Source organism: Elaeis guineensis, chromosome 6 (assembly GCF_000442705.2).
Source record: "Elaeis guineensis isolate ETL-2024a chromosome 6, EG11, whole genome shotgun sequence".
In the NCBI taxonomy this organism is placed as follows: domain Eukaryota; kingdom Viridiplantae; phylum Streptophyta; class Magnoliopsida; order Arecales; family Arecaceae; genus Elaeis; species Elaeis guineensis.
The window spans coordinates 102,443,026-102,459,271 of NC_025998.2; positions in this window are offsets into that span (position 1 = coordinate 102,443,026).

Consider the following 16,246-nt stretch of genomic DNA (forward strand, 5'->3'; position numbering starts at 1 on the left):
AACCTATATATACCCAGCAATTTGCGATGTGTAAGATAGGATTAGTACCAGGTTTTGATGCCCAAAAGGAGCTCCTGTGTGTGGAGAAAAATAAGGGAGAGAAGGGGCGGTGAATAGGTCCAAGGCGTGAGGTATGAGACTCCATATCCCTTCTTTCTTACAACAACCAATTGTTTGGTTGTTAGAATATCTTATCCCCCACCTCTTGTCCATGTTTAGACATAGATGTGTCCTCTTCCCTTTATCCAAAAGTTGGACAAAATTATTACATCTCTATTGTAGATATTAGGTGCATGGATTTTAAGAAGAAAAGAAAAGAAATGGTTCTTCTCATGATCTCTAACGTAGAGATCAAGATCCTCCTACATCTTTTTATTCTCTAAGAGTGTCTTAGGAGGAAAAAAAATTTTTAACTATCAAGATGGGATCTCTATAAGGGAGCTAGCACCTCGATAAGATCAAAAAGGCTTCTGATCAGTTTAGAGTCTCGTGTGGATATCTGTAAAGGTCGGACACTTGTATGGCTACAAGGGACCTTCAAAGGATATCCATTATCATTAGTTCGTGTTGAAGATTGATCCATATTTAGGTATATTTTATATTTATTTTTTTTATTTAATTTCTATATTTGAATCTTATCTCACATATGATGATCATGTTTATGGTTTGAAAATTTGATCTTATGCTTGCTTAGATTAAATTAGATTTAATCTGAAAAATTTTAAAATTTCATTACGTACTTATTTTATAAAATATGTATGTATGAAACCATAAAACTTTAACATTAGTATCAAAGCCATATTATATGCATGAGATTTAAATTTAGATTTGAAATTTGTAGAGAAAAATTTCAAATCTGAAAGTTTTTGATATCGTTCTGACATAAAGTTGCCCTGGCATAATTTGTTATGCTGTATGCTTGTCCTAGAATGATGTTAAAATTTTTAATTAGATTGGATCTTTAGATCTGATTTTTTCAGCATATATGTGATATATGTTTTGTTATTTAGATTTAAAAAGAGTTTTGAGATCTGTTTTGATTCATATATGTGATATATGAAAGTAAGTTTAAGACTAAAATTTGTTTCTATGGCCTAAACTTGTTTATGTATGTGATACATATTTATATGTATAATCTGAAATTATTTTGAGATCAAAATTTACTTTTCATGTAAAAAAATTAAATTTAAAAATTTTATTTTAAAATCTAAAATTAATGATTGTACATAAGGGATTGATCATGGGTAGATCAAATTAGGTCATGTAATTTGATTACATCAAAAAAATTTCTGATTTGATCATATTGGATTTGAATCGATTTAACAGTTGATCAAATTGAATCAAGTGTTGATTAGGATGAGGTCAATAGAGCCTAAGATCATACAATTATTATTGATCGAATCGATTGACACCCATATGTAGAATCAATTAACTTAAGGATCTAATTCGGCTCTATGGCTCGAGTCTGATTCACCCAAGCTAACCTGTTCGGATCAATTGACCGATTGGTGTCTAAGATAAGTAATTGAAATGTGGTTATTTAATTGGTTCCATTCACTTATTTGGCTAATTTATTGGTGTCTAAGAAAAGAAACAAGGGGACCCCCATCAATCTTCACTTACCTGGCTAATTTGGTAGATTGAGTCTCAAATATAATTGGTTGGTGGTTTGATTTAACCCATGCCAATTGTATCAGTCATGTGATGACTGATTAGATGAGACCTAAACCCAAATCTCTCCATCAAATATTAAGTCCAAGATCTTCTACTGTTGTAGATGTGTGGGCGTGCTACTAGCATTGATTGTTCTCGATTGGTCATAGTGGTTCAGTTGCATCAGAAACATGCAACTACTTTATTAGTAAAAAGTTACTGTGGGGTAAAGATGGGGTTGGGCCCAATAACTGTTAGGTGAGGGATCTAATGATGGCTTTGCACCTACTTGTGAATGGTGGGTCTGATTTAACTAAGAAGTACGGGCAATAACTGTTAGGTGAGCCCACATGACTTAGAGACCAAGTGACTGTAACATACTTAGAGAAGCATCTAGGCAAAGAGTTGTCCATGCATCAGTGTTTATTCATGTTACCAATAACTGTAAGGTGAGGTGCACGGCATTGGTGGGACTGCAGTATCTATTAAAAATTCAATTGTCATGTTAGGATTTTCGTTTTTCCATCCGGAGAGGTGGAAGATCTGATAAAATAGTGGGAGTCGCTTTTTGTATCTAAAAGTCTCTAGAGTAAATCATAAAATAAGTATAAATATTCAATTAGAATCTTTGCTCTCTGTTATTCATTGTGTCAGCTTTCAATCCTCTAGCTTGAATCCTAGATATCAACTGATTAACCGAAGCCAATTACATAGACTGGCTCATAAACCTAAAAATTATTTTTAATTCTAAAAAATTAAGCAATATTTTCTATCAGATTATTCTAATGTTAACAACTCATCCAACTCATAGTCAACGAACTATACTTGATGAGTGGATGGACAATGACAATAAAGATAGGTGCTATGCATGAGCACATGTTCACTGCCAACGATATATTGATTCATCTACAAGTATTGTAAGATGATCAAAGTTACACAGCGCATCTAATGCATGATGGGCAGTCAGTCTATGATCATTATTTGATAATGATCAAGGACATTAAGCTGTCTGAAAAGGTTTGACATGATCATGCATAAGAAATTGCATGTGGATTTGATCCTGCAATCTCTAATTGTTTATATAGATAGTTTATGATAAACTGCCATATGAAAGATCATCATGGCACCTTATTTGAGTTGGTCAAAGTGTTGCTGACAAAAGAACCTTGAAAAAGTTCAGAGATAAATACTTGGAGAGCCTAAAGGAACAAAGATACGCCTAGACTAGGCATGTCAAGATTGCTCAATGCTATCCTTATGATTTTTCTTCTTCTAGTTGAGCTATAGACTCTGTGTAGAGTCGATGAAAAGGTGGAGGGCTGAGGAAGTGACCCTTAAATTGCTATAGGGTAACAGTTGCTGCTGTGACCATGGGTATCTATCCTTTGCGATCGTCATTTGGATTTAGTTCTTAGAGATGGTCTCTATCATTTGCATGGTGATGCATATGTGAACTTAATTGAGCAAGTAGTGAATGTCATTGGATCTAAGAGATCTAGAATTGAGATAAGCTTAAAATATATGCGGACCCTAAAGCTAAGTCATATTGGAGAAAAAATGATTAACAAACTAAAAAAATATGGGCTTGGGCTCATTGACTGTTGAGTCAAATCTAGTTTGTGTATAATCTCTTTGAAGAAATATGATCAAGCTACTCTTGTAGGACAAGAGAAAAAAGATCACTGAGATACTTATCCTTGTACACATTTGATATGTGTAGCCTATGTGATGTGCTAAGCAAGGAGTTGTCTCTACTTTGTACATAAGATACAAATCTAAAATTTTTGAAGGGTTCAAAGAATTCAGATGTAAGTAGAAAAATAAATCAAAAATTTCTAAAGGTACTTCGATTGGATCGAGGATGCAATACCAATAAAAAAAAATTCTCGGTTATCTCATAAAATGACACAGTTTTATATTGGACTGCTCTTAGTACATCTTAGCTCAACGAGATAAGAAGAGTCATAGGACTATATGAGATATGGTCTGGTCCATAATAAAATTTACTGATTTATTTTATTTTTTTAGGGACATGCTTTATTTCTATGAAATTGGGTGTTGGGCCTCATGTGGTACTCCCAAGGCTCAGGAGACTAAGGCTAAGGCCAAGGTCCAAAGTCCATGTAGTGCTCATGGGGTTTCTAGGACTAGTTTGGATCCTAGGACGAAAGGCTATCAACCTTTTGGATCTTATGTGGAGAAATTCAGTGCAGGGGTAAAATAGTAATTTTAAATTTTTTTCAAAATCACTATTTTACAGTGAAAATTATTAATTAATATAATTAATTAACATAAATTTATCCTACACTAGGATCTAAATATGATATATAGCATACATTCATTTAAATTTGAAATTTAAATGCGAACAGTAAACACTTTACTGTAATGTGTTAAGAATGCAATACCTTTGTGCGGGTAGTAGATCACCGCAATCTGATCACCGTCGGAAGAGTCTGATCATCACGATGTAGCCACACAGCATGTTTAGCCTCTGCAAATCATCCACATGAAGCTTCCGGTATGATCGACTCCTCACGAGTGCTAGCTCATTGTAGAGCCCTTTGGACGGTTGATGCTGATCGAACTCCTTCGATCGATGTCTGTCGATTCTTTGGATGCTTCAAATCATCAACAGACGTGCTTGAGAGGATGTTGAAGATCTCTCTGAGATTTTGTGGGCTCACGACACTCGTAGCTCACTTTCTCACTTTTCGAACCCCAGGCTAAAACTCTAGGGAACTCACCGAAAATCTTGCACCCACTTTTCTTTCTTTTCTTTCTTTTTCTCTTGGAAGGATATGGACTTCCTTCTCATGCATAAGACTTCTCACATCCCAAAATTTTTCTTCAAAAATCTTCTTCTTGCACGCCCCACTCTTCTCCTCATTTTATAACAATGTCAAACATCTTATCCAAAAGAAAGGATAAGGATGAGTAATTGCACATTTGAATTCAAATCAAATTTTGAATTCAAATGGATACCAACTCATTTCTTATCCACTAAAGGTGTGAGGCATGGCTTAAATTGTGCATGGAGTGATTTCATGAGAAACCTTTTCTCATGTAATAAATGGAGCATAAAAAAAGGGATAAGGTGCAAAGATTGATTGCCCATTCAAATTCAAACTTTATTTTGAATTTGAATGGCCAACCAATCATCCTTATCCATTTACATGGCACATTAAAGTGGGGCATGGAGAGGGCTTGGCGTGAGAAAAAAATTCATGAGAAGTTCCTTCTCATGAATTCAAATGGGTGCAATGAAAGTGAGGTGGCGCATGGAGATTGGGTCAAGGTGGTTTAATTATTTAAACCAACCTAATTGAACCAAATAAGTTAGGTCCAATTAGACTAATTTAAACCTAACTAAATTAGGCTTAATTAGGCTCAATAAAATCTTAATCAAATCAGAAATTGACTAAGCCCAACCCCTGATCAAATCAGGGACCAAACCATCTCGACGATTAGGTCAACTCTTAACCTAATCGGGTCAAACCCAACTGAATCCAATTCAATTGGACTTGATCCAAAAATATGTAATCCTGATCGGGTATCAGAATTTATCGATATGTAACCCTGATCAAAAAGTCCCAACCAGTGGGACTCTTGACCCCGGTACCCATAATGTGTGGAACTCATGATCAGAAAATCTTGATTCTCGATCACTGAGTCCCAAACATGTAGGATTCTACACCAGCCATCAAATCAGATAGGAACCTCTAGTGTGTGTGACCCTGCAGGTTCGAACCTAAGTCGAGAGCACAAGAACCAATTCCTGTACTAATCGAAGTGATCATCTAGCAATGGTATCCGATGTCCGGATAGGTGAAGAGTCATAATCGCAACACTCAGAACCTACATGAATATGGTTACTGTATAATTCATCCTTTTGACCCATGTGTTTAGGATGACTCAGGGTTAAACTGTCAACCCTGATCAGATCATCCGAATCGTGCTCAACTCAAACAGTCCTGTGACTCCTCACAAGTTCTACCCTGACCAAGGTTTTACTAAATTGAAACATGACTGTACACAGCTCCTAAACTAGAATGGTCAATCCCATCTTGACACATGCACCGATAAGTCAAGTACTTGACTACACCCAGCAACCTTCCGTCACTGAATTAAAAATTCAGATAGTCCAGTGCCTAAGTGCAGTGAGTTGCTTGCAAGTCACCGTGGCGGTCTCAGGTTGGAGGGATATTTATACCCATATTCCATCGGAGCAAATCTTGACAGCAGAAATAGCTCTAGAGTCAGTCACGTTCAGTGTAGATGTACCCTTACATCTCACTTGTATGCCATACCAGTGTCTCCACACTCATTGATTAAGAGAACAACCAACCTATGTGGCACACAATGACCTATGCTTGATAAACGTTGTCGTCCTTGGTAACAACGTATCATTTGGTTGCGAACAGATTTAAGGACTAAATGATAAATCCTCCTTTGTCGAGTCTAAATAGTCCTAAGGACTTCACCACAACATAGGAGTTCATTAGAAGATGAAATATTTTATGATGAAAAATATCAAAATAATTTTTATTAATTTATAATTTATGTATAAATACAAAAATGAGCACAACCGTCAACAGGCTGAAGATTGGCTTTGGGACACTATTCCCAACATCTTGAGGTCCAAAAATTTTGAGCCTTGAGGGGATAACTTATTTTGGGCTAGATTTAAGTCCTAGATAGATGACATTTATTCAAATTATGGGTGTACATGGGTTTGGGTTAGCACAAATCTCATATCAAGTTAGCCAAGAGAGTTTTGTGGTTGGATCATATTGACCTTGTATAAATACCTTTGTATTTAGGATTTGTATGAAAGGATTCAATCAATCAAATCATTTTCTCTTAGAACTCTCTCTCTCTTCCTTCCTTTTTCCTCTCTCTCTGGTCTTCTCCACACCCTAGAACTAAGAAATCTCAGGTTTCTTGGCCGCCAACCCAAAAAGAAAAGAAAGGAACTAGCGCTGCCTCTTTTGCATGCTCTTATTTTGAGTGCCCCCTCTTGGCCACCCAAGAGGAGTTTTAGGTTCTAATTTTTTTGGTTTTGGAGGCTTCATCAAGTGTACTTCTAGATCTCAAAAGGTGAATTTCAAATCTGATGAAGAAGGGGTTCAAATCGAAGAAAGAAATTCTGCCGATAGGATTTGTATGGCTACTACAACTGGAAAGGTTGTTCTTCTTCAACATGTTTCATCCCCTTCCAGAGAGTTTTCTTCATTGATCTCCTAGTGGGAGGTACTCCACACACCTAAAAATATGGCACAATAAGTGGTATTAGAGCTTGTGTTGCGTAGAGGGAGAACAAGATGCCAGAAGGTGAAAATCTTCAAAGGCTGAAATTTCAGCAAGATCCCTGTCAAGGTATTTCTCAAATCCCTTAGAGTTTTCTATTGTGATTTAGTTTGGATCCAGTCATGGCAAGCAATATGAAGGTCAATTTTAAGAAGTTTGATGGGAAAGAAAAATTTTTTATATAGAAAGTTAGGGTTGAAGATCTCTTGGTTTAGGCATATCTAGATCAAGCATTGGAGGAGAAGCCTGAAAGGATGTCAGATCCTCAATGGATGTCTCTGGAGAAGAAGGTTTGTTCGGTGATTAGAGGATGTTTGGTGGATGCGGCTCTCTATTCAGTGTTAGAGGAGGAGACCCCAAAGGATTTATAGTCAAAGTTGCACACCATGTATATGGAAAAAAATATGTGCAACAAGCTGATGTTGAAGAAGAGACTGTACAGCCTTCGGATGCAGGAAAGCAGAGATGTCTTGGGTCACATCCAGAGGTTCGACCAGATGTGCAATGAGTTGCTGAACGTCGGGGTGATGATGGAGGAGGAAGATAGATCTCTATTATTGCTATGCTTGCTGCCCCCTTCTTATGATCCATTGGTGACGACGCTGTTGTATAGCAAGGAGACTTTGGAGTATGAAGATATGGTCTCGGTGCTGTGCTCCAATGAATAGCGAAAAAAGATGACCAAGGATGGAGCTCCCCAGGAGGGCTTGGCCGTGGGGGAGTGGTCAGAAAGAGAAAAAGAAAGGGGCAAGTCAAGGGGACGATCAAAGTCCTAGAAGAGTAGAAACAAGAAAGAGGCTCGGTGCTACAAGTACAATGAGATCGGGCACTTCAAGCGAGATTGCCCGCAATAGAAGAGCAAGAAGGGGGACAAGGGAGGATCTGATGTGCTGAGTATGATGGTTGATCAAGAGATGGAGGATGACCTCTTGGTGGTATCTGATGGTCACAGACGATACACAGATGTATGGATCCTAGATTCAACCTGTTCATATCACTACACCCCAAATCGGTCTTGGTTCGTGAGATATACCAAGATTGATGAAGAGACCATGACACTCGGAGATGATCACCCATGCAAGGTTGCTAGTATAGGGAGCATTCAGGTGAGGATGTTTGATGGGATGATGCAGACTCTCACAAATGTGAAGCATGTCCCAGAATTGAAGAAGAATCTGGTATCACTGGGCTATTTGGAGCAGAGCGGCTTCAGCAGTCATGTCAGAAGTGGAGTCTTGAACATCTCAAATGAAGCCATGGTGGTGATGAGAGGTATAAGGATGGAGAATAACCTCTAAGATTAGAAGGATCTATGGTGATCGAAGAATTTGATACTGCAGCTGCAGCGTAGGATCAGCAGGGGGCTCATCGATTGTGGCACTACCACCTAGGCCACATGGGTGATTATGGGACGAAGGAGCTGAGCAAGCATGGTTTGATTTCAGATCTGGATGGAGGTATTTCAGAGGTATGTGAGCCATGCCAGATGAAAAAGCAGAGGAGAGTGCAGTTTGCCAGTAGTTCAGCTCGCAGTGCAGCCCCATTGGAACTAGTTCACACTGATGTGTGGGAACCGACCCTGATTTCAGTCATAAATGAGGTAAGATACATTTTGATCTTTATAGATGATTTTTAAAGAAGGTATGGGTTTACTTCATGAAGAAGAAATCAGAAGTCTTCATCAAATTCAAAGTGTAGAAAGCTGAGGTGGAGAAAGAGACGGGTCGGAGCTTGAAGTGTCTACGGTCTGACAATGGCGGAGAGTACACCAGCAAGAAGTTTCATATTTTTTATAAGGAGTGCGGCATCAAAAGGTACTTCTCCATGAGAGGGACTCCTCAGCAAAATAGGATGGCTGAGAGGATCAACATAATCTTTTTGGAAAAGGCACGGTGCATGAGGCTGCAGGTAGGGTTTCCTAAGGTATTCTGGGTTGATACATTAGATGCAGCCTGCTATTTAGTGAATCGATCACCTCACACAAGATTAGATGGTAGTATTCTAGAGGAGAAATGGTCTGGAAGGAGGATTGGGCTGAGCCATCTAAGGGTGATTGGGTGCACGGCATATGTGCACATCGGTGCTGGTGAGCGGACCAAGTTGGATGCCAGGTCACGGAAGATGGTGTTCTTGAGGTATCCACAAGGAATTAAGAGATACTGACTGTGGGATCCCTTGGAGAAGAAGGTCATCATCAGTAGAGATGTCACCTTCGATGAAAATTCAATTCTCTAAAGGGGAGATGGCATGGAGGAGAAGCAAGAGCAGCGGGAGGTCTAGTAGGACAGTGCTGGACAACTTACATCCTATTCTCTTTTGCCTTTTGCAGGTGCATTGGGAGGATTTGGTATTCATATAGAGCACTCTTCAGATGTGTCTCCACAAGTGGAGAGAGCTCGGACGGGTGATAGAAGTCTTGAGGTCTAGTAGGAGCAAGCTGGACCTAGGATGGACATTAGGGTTGCACTGCACAAGCCCAAAAGGAACGTTAGGCAATCGGAATGATATGGCTTCGAGGAGACATTGTCATATATCCTGGTGATAGCGAATGGGGACCCCTACACCTATGAGGAGGCCATGGAGTGCCAAGATAGAGAGAGGTGGGTTCAAGCAATGTCCGAGGAGATGCAGTCTCTCCACAAGAACGAGATGTGGCGATTGGTGCAGTTGCCACAGGGGAAGAAACCTAGTGGTTGCAAATGGGTTTACCAATGTAAGAAGGGGCCTTCAGAGTAGAAAGATATCATGTACAAAATAAGGCTAGTAGCCAAAGGATACTCCTAGAAGGAAGGCATCGACTTCAGTGAGGTTTTCTCTCCTGTCATCAGACATACTTCCATTAGGATATTGCTGAGCATCGTAGCAGCTCAGGACTTGGAGCTAAAGTAGATGGATGTCAAGATGGCATTCATTCATGGGCATTTAGAGGAGAGCATCTATATGGAGCAGCCACTGGGGTTCCAAGAGTCAGGAGCAAAAGGGAAGGTCTGTTTGCTATAGAAATCGCTGTACAGGCTAAAGCAGTCATCGAGGCAATGGTACAAGCAATTTGATTCTTATGTGAAGAGCATCAGGCTTTTCAGGTGTGAGTATGACTCTTGTGTTTATGTTCCATCTTTGGAGGATGGGTCTAGGATGATTCTATTCTTGTATGTGGATGACATGCTTATAGCATGCAAGAGTAGGAAGGTTGTGCAGGAACTAAAGGCAGCCTTGTCTCGAGAGTTCGAGATGAAGGATTTGAAACCTGCAAGGAAGATCTTAGGCATAAAAATTTTTAGAGATCGAGCCAAGAAGGTGCTGCATTTATCTCAAGGAGGCTACATCAAGAAGATCTTGGAAAGGTTCAGGATGAAGGAAGTAAAATCGATGGAGCTGCCACTTGTCGGACACATCAGACTCTCGAATATGATGTCGCCACAGACTGAGGTGGAGGCTCAGGAGATGGAGAGAGTGTCGTATGCCTCTGGTGTAGGAAGCTTTACGTACGCCATAGTATGTTATAGGCCAGATATCGCCCATGCAGTGAGTCAGGTCAGCAGGTTCATGGCACTGCCTGGTAGGGAGTACTAACGAGCACTGAAGGAGATCTTCAGGTACTTGATAGGTACTGTTGGAGTCAGCATCTGCAACGAATAGCGAAGAGGTGCTGAAGGACTCTCCAACACATCCAAGGAGGCTCGAGGGCTGATAGGAGAGTTTGTAGATGCTGATTTTGGTGGAGATATGGACACTCGACGATCTATGACAGGTTTTGTATTTAGCCTGTTTGGAGGTCTAGTTTCGTAGAGATCATACTTGCAGCCCATCACAGTCTTATCGACCACTGAGGTGAAGTATATTGGCATTACAGAGGCAGCGAAGGAGGCCCTATGGCTGAAGGATTTGGCGTTGGAGATGGACTTTGCACAGGAGGCCGTCGGGGTGCACTGTGACAGTCAGAGTGCACTGTTACTTGCACAGAACTCTGTCTACCATACGAGGATAAAGCACATTAACATTAGATATCACCAAATCAGAGAGCTTGTGGAAGAAGGTGAGGTGGAGCTGGTGAAGGTCCACACCAAAGAGAATCCAGCAGATGCACTGACGAAGGTTCTTCCATGGGACAGCTTTCAAAGATGTGTGACACTGATGTACTTGATGGACAGGATGGAGTTAGCTGAGGCCTTGGGGCACCAAGGTGAAGATTGTTGGGCCTCATGTAGTACTTCCAAGGCTTAGGGGACCAAGGCTAAGGCCAAGGTCCAAAGTCCATGAGGTGCTCATGGGGTTTCTAGGACTAGTTTGAATCCTAGGACGAAAGGCTGTCAGCCTTTCGGATCTTGAGGTCCAGAAATTTTGAGCCTTGAGGGGCTAACTTGTTTTGGGCTAGATTTGAGTCCTAGCTAGATGCAATTTGTTCAAATCATAGGTGTACATAGATTTGGGTTAGCACAAATCTCATATCAAGTTAGCCAAGGAAGTTTTGTGGTTGGGTCACATTGACCTTGTATAAATATCTTTGTATTTAGGGTTTGTATGAAAAGGTTCAATCAATCAAATTATTTTCTCTCAAAACTCTCTCTCTTCCTTCTTTTTCTCTCTCTCTGATCTTCTCCACACCCTAGAACCAAGAAACCTAGGGTTTCTTAGCCGCCAACCCAAAAAGGAAAGAAAGGAACCAGTGCTGCCTCTTTTGCACATCTCTGTTTTGAATGCCCTCTCTTGGCCACCCAAGAGGAGTTTCAGATCTTAATTTTTTTGATTTTGGAGGCTTTATTAAGTGTGCTTTCAGATTCCAAAAGATAGATTTCAGATCTGGTAGAGAAGGAGTTCAAATTGAAGAAAGAAAGCCTACCAATAGGATTTACAAGGCTACTGCAACTAGAAAGGTTGTTCTTCTTCAACGTGTTTCATCCCCTTCCAGGGAGTTTTCTTTAGTGATCTCCTGGTGGGAGATACTCCACACATCTGAGAATATGGTACAATATTGGGTTCTCTCTAAATCTGTTCCTACTACATATGAGATATGGCATGATGAGAACTGAATCTTGACTATTCTGAGATTCAAGGATGTCCAACCTGTGTCTAGGACAGTAGGTGGATATGTTAGAGATAGGTCTATAAAACTCATTCTAAAAGAGTTTGGGATACTACTTTTTGATGGAATTACAATGTGATAGTGATCCAACATGCTATCTTCTTGAAAAATTGTTTGACCAGGATAAAGCGTGAGAGAAAAGTCAAGCTCAAAGAGAGTGTCTCTGAAGACAACGAGCTACAGGACTTTAAGAACCTATTCATCATGAGCCAGTAGACATATATTCCTCCTCTACCTCATACACATAGTAGGATCTCCAATCTTCTCGAAAGGTACTCGGATATGCTTAGCAGAGGATGTAGAGAAAGTCATTTCTCATAAGAGATGGAGAGCATAGAGATGATCCCAGAACCTATAATGAGGTGATGTACGACATCGACTCCAAGAAAGAGATGTGAAATAGCTTTTTTGAGAAGAGATCTTTTGAAGATTTCTATATGAAATAGCCTATGGATTTTTCTTCTTGTGATAGGAGATCACAAAGTCTAAAATAACATTGAAGATGGAATAGTCATTTCGATGATATGATCAAATTATTTGATCAGAAAAGAAGAATTATAAGTTTCAAAAAGGTCAGTGGGAGTATCCAAAATTGATATCGATTAAAATATGATTGAATATAGATTTCTCTATAAAAGATATAAAGCGAGCATCCTAAAGATCTATAGAGATAAATGCAATTGGATGCTTGTGTTTTCACAGATAAAATACAGAGACTAGATGCTGAAAGGGTTCAACATAAAAATCTCAGAGAGGGGTCTGCTACCTTTTTAGGCATTGATATGTGCCATGTAATATACTTGAACTGATATAATTATTACTGTGAGTATCACAAGTAGATATCAGTTGTATCCAGACTGAGAGTGCTGGATTACTGTAAAAACATCCTTAAGCTCTTAAGAAGAACTAAGGATATGCTCTTATTTTGGAGAAGGATCAAAGCTAGGAGTGGGATGATACTGCTGGAGCATGATCCCGGCTCCTCCCATGGACCTTGGGTGCAGCAAAACCAGCAACGAATAGATCTGGAGTCGTCTGGACACGATCCAAGGCCCTTGACGAAATCAGCCTGGTTGTTGTCTTCTTCGTTAGCCTTTCGTTCCAGATAAAGAATGCCTCTGAAACTACCTCTAAAAATCCAAGATCTTGTACCCAATCAGATCAGACCTGGACCGAGGTCTTCCAATTCATAGATCTCAAATCGAGATATTCTAGATGGAGAAGAAGATAGATGGAGACAGACCTCGTAGATCTGTCCTGCTGCAGTCTTTCTTGTAGATCTGTTGATAGAGATCTCATCCATGCCTCAAACGACCTCAGATCAACTCCAGATCTGAGAGGGACTTGTACCAACCTCTTCTCAAGAGATTTCAGGTCCTGGACCTGGTGTTTGGGTGCCTGCAAGAAGGAGAGAGCAGATCTGGTAGGCGGCTGCAAGGGGGAAGGGGCTAGCTTCTCCCCTTCTTCTCTTTCCTTTTATGAACTGGCGGCAAGAAACCCTAGGGTTTCTTGCTCCTAGGGCATGGAGAATTGCTGGAGAGAGAGGGAGAAGAGAGAGAGATACTTGAGAGAAAGAGTCTTGTATTTTTTTGGCTTCATCCAACCTATACACAGTACATGTATATATAAACACCGCGTCAAGTGACCCAAACCCAAAACTCCCTTGACCAACTCTATGGGAGATTAGATTAACCCAAGCCCATGTACACCCATGACTCGACCTAATCTCACCTATCCTGGGCTTAGACCTGGCTCATAAAGAGTTGGTCCCTTGAGGCCCACATAACCTAGACCTCAAGAACCCGAAAGGCCCACAGCCTTTCAACCTAGGGCTCAACTAGCCCTAGAGCCTCCATGAAGCCCTCATGAATGATGAACCTTGGCCTTAGCCTTGGTCCCCTGGGCCTTGGGCACACCACCTGGATCATAATAATCTCCACCTTGGTGTCCCAAGGCCTCAACCAGCTCCACTCTGTCCTTGCGACTGTAGACCCATTTGCAGCCAATGGACCTCTTCCCCTGTGGCAACTGCACCAATCGTCACGTCTGGTTCTTGTAGAGAGACTGCATCTCCTCGAACATCGTCTGGACCCACCACTCTCTATCCTGGCTCTCAATAGCCTCCTGATACATATATGGGTCTCCATTCGCTGTCACCAGGGCATATGACAGCATCTCCTCGAAGCCATATCGGTCCAGTTGCCTGATAGTCCTCTTGGGCTTGTGTAGGGCAACACCGATATCAGTCGTCGATCTAGCTCGCTCCTGCTGGACCTCTCCACCTCGATCATCTATCTGAGTCCTCTCCACCTGTGGAGACACCTTAGGTAGGTGCTCCACCTGAATGTCATGTCCTTCCATAGTACCTGCAAGAGGCAAAATAAAAGAGGTAAGTTGTCCAGCAGTGCTCTGCTGGACCTCCTCCTGCTCCTCCATGCCTGCTCGCCTCCGTAGGACTGACTCCTCATCAAAAGTCACATCCCGACTAATGATGACCTTCTTTTCCAAGGGATCCCACAACCTGTATCCCTTGACTCCTCGTGGATAGCCTAGAAACACCGCCTTGCGTGATCTGGCGTCTAGCTTGCTCCGCTCACCAGCTCCAATGTGCACATAGGCCGTGCACCCAAATACCCATAGATGGCCCAGCCCAACTATCCTCCCAGACCACACCTCCTCTGGAAGCCCGCCATCCAATCTGGTGTGAGGTGATCGATTGACCAAGTAACTCGCTACGTCTACTGTGTCAACCCAGAACTCTTTTGGAAGCCTTGCCTGCAGCCTCATACATCATGCCTTTTCCAGAAGTATTCTGTTCATCCTCTTGGCCACCCCATTCTGCTGTGGAGTTTTCCTAACTGAGAAGTGTCTCCTGATCCCACACTCCTCACAGTAATCTTGGAACTCTCTGCTGGTGTACTCTCCGTCATTGTCTGACCTCAGACACTTCATACTCCTCCCCTGCTCCTTCTCCACCTCAGCTTTCCAGATCTTGAACTTGGTGAAGACCTCTGACTTCTTTCTCATGAAGTAAATCCAGAGTTTCCTTGAGAAATCATCAATCAGGGTCATGAAGTATCTGGCCCCATTCCTAGCTAAAACTGGGGCTGGTCCCCACACATCCGTGTGTACTAACTCCAGAGGGGCTGCACTACGGGCTGTATTGATGGTGAACTGAACTCTCCTCTGCTTTTCCATCTGGCAAGGCTCACAGATCTCTCCTGTAGCACCATCCTCCAGATCAGAGATGAGTCCTCTCCTGCTCAACTCCCTCAGCCCCCTGTCACCCATGTGGCCTAGGCTGTAGTACCACATCCTATAAGTCCCCTCCTGGTCCTGTGCTGCAGCTGCTGCTTCAGACTCTCTGGTCACCACAGATCCCTCCATGCGATAGAGATTATTATCCAACCTTCTGCCTCTCATCACCACCATAGCTCCATTGGAGATGTTCAGTACTCTGCTTCTAGCCGTACTGCTGAAGCTGTATCCACTGCGCTCCAAGTAGCCAAGTGACACCAGATTCTTTTTCAGCTCCGGGATGTGCTTTACATTTATCAATGTCTTCACAATCCCATCAAACATCCTGACCCTGACTGTCCCTATCCCAGCCACCTTGCAAGGATGATTGTCGCCTAGAGTCACTGATCCCTCATCTGTCTTGGTGTATGTCGCAAACCAAGACCTGTGTGGTGTGTAGTGATGTGAGCATGCAGAGTCTAGTGTCCACTCCTCTGTGTACTGCCTGTGACCATCTAATACCACAAGTAGATCATCCTCCACCTGCTGCCCAGCAACTGCACTCACTGATTCTGAGCCACTTCTTTCTCCCTTCTTGCTCTTCCATAGTGGACATTCTCGCTTGAAGTGCCCGAACTCATTGCATTTGAAGTATTTCACCTCTTTCTTTCCCTTCCTGGACTTGGACCGCCCCCTGGACTTGCTTCTGCCTCTGCCTCTACCTGTCCTCTCCCCTACTGCCAAAAGGAGCCCAATCTCTGGTCAACTTTTTCCTCTACTCATTAGACCTCAGCATCGAGACCATGTTCTCATATTCCAGAGTCTCCTTGCCGTAGAGTAGTGTAGTCACCAAAGAATCATATGATCCTGGCAGTGAACACAAAAGCAACAGGGACTTATCCTCCTCATCCAGCTTCACCCCGATATTTATCAACTCCGTGCATAACTGGTCGAACCTCTGAATGT